This window comes from Chlorella variabilis, assembly GCF_000147415.1.
Source record: "Chlorella variabilis unplaced genomic scaffold CHLNCscaffold_27, whole genome shotgun sequence".
In the NCBI taxonomy this organism is placed as follows: domain Eukaryota; kingdom Viridiplantae; phylum Chlorophyta; class Trebouxiophyceae; order Chlorellales; family Chlorellaceae; genus Chlorella; species Chlorella variabilis.
Window position 1 is genome coordinate 398,414 of NW_005435061.1, and position 1,532 is coordinate 399,945.

Here is a 1,532-nt window from a genome sequence, read left to right on the forward strand (position 1 = left end):
GCGCTACCGCCGCCGCCGCAGGCAGCACCCCTGCGGCGGCGGCAGCGGCAGCAAGCCGTGGACCCAACCGCCGTGCCGCCGCCGCCGCAGGCAGCAGCCCTGCGACGGCAGCGGCAGCAAGCCGTGGACCGAAACGCCGTGCCGCCGAGTCCCGTGGCTGTGGCCGTGGGCTTCTGGCAGGAAGGTACGGCCGCAGCTCGGCGGCACGGGGGCGTCGCAGCGTGCCGCCGCCGCCGCCGCGCTGCCCCCCAGGCACGGCGGCGGCAGCAGCAAGCTTGGGCCCAAACGCCGTGCCGCCGAGTCCCGTGGCTGCGGCCGTAGACTGTGGGCCGGAAACTGCAGCCGCAGCTCGGCGGCACGCGGTTCTGTTCAAGTCGCCAAGCGTGCAGCAGCGCCGAACCACGCTTCCCGGCCTCGGCGCATGCCTTCAGGGGCCCCCTATCGCTGGGCACACCCCTCCAACACTGAACATGCGCCCGGGGGGAGGGCGGCCCGGGCTGCCCAGGCCAAAGTGGGCCGCCCTCGAGCAAGAGGCGGCCGGTCTGTGTGCTGAATGAATCTAGTGGGGGGTACTGCACTTGGCGCGTCGGGCAGATCAAATAATGGTCTAAAGCTAGACGTTAAAACCGGGAAGTTAAGCTTGTGGAGGCTCTTCCCCACCTTTACCTTTACCTTTTACCAGCAGTACATGTAGGGTTCTTCAGTCGTGCAGTACATTCGCCCCGGCCCCCCTCAGCAGCTTGCGCGACGAAAAGAAAGCCGCACGGCGCCCTAGGGCAGGCGCACAACAAAATGACACTCGCCGCAGACTCACCGTGTGAATCGGCAGCCAGGAGTGCGATGATGAGAATTGCCTTCGCTATGGAGCTTATCCTGCCCGTCATATTGGGTATGATTCACCTGGACACGATGTAAGCAAGCCCGGGGATGTGGGGCAGAGGTTTGCAGTGCGGTTCGACGCCCTAACCGAGCGGTAGCAACCCTGCCCTCTGCACTTGCATCTCACCTCGCCAAGTAGTTGTAGTTGATTGGTTGTCCAGGCGAGTATTGGGACAACAGTGATCCTGCGGGCACGATTTCCTGTCCAGGCACCGTGGTCTACCGTGCATGCCTGAGTAGTACGCATCCATTCATTCATTCAGCACACAGACCGGCCGCCTCTTGCTCGAGGGCGGCCCACTTTGGCCTGGGCAGCCCGGGCCGCCCTCCCCCCCGGGCGCATGTTCGGTGTTGGAGGGGTGTGCCCAGCGATAGGGGGCCCCTGAAGGCATGCGCCGAGGCCGGGAAGCGTGGTTCGGCGCTGCTGCACGCTTGGCGATTTGAACAGAACCACGTGCCGCCGAGCTGCGGCCGCAGTTTCCGGCCCACGGTCTACGGTCGCAGCCACGGGACTCGGCGGCACGGCGTTTGGGCCCAAGCTTGCTGCCGCCGCCGCCGTGCCCGGGGGGCAGCGCGGCGGCGGCGGGGGCACGCTGCGACGCCCCCGTGCTGCCGAGTTGCGGCCGTAGTTTCCTGCCAGAAGCCCACGGCCA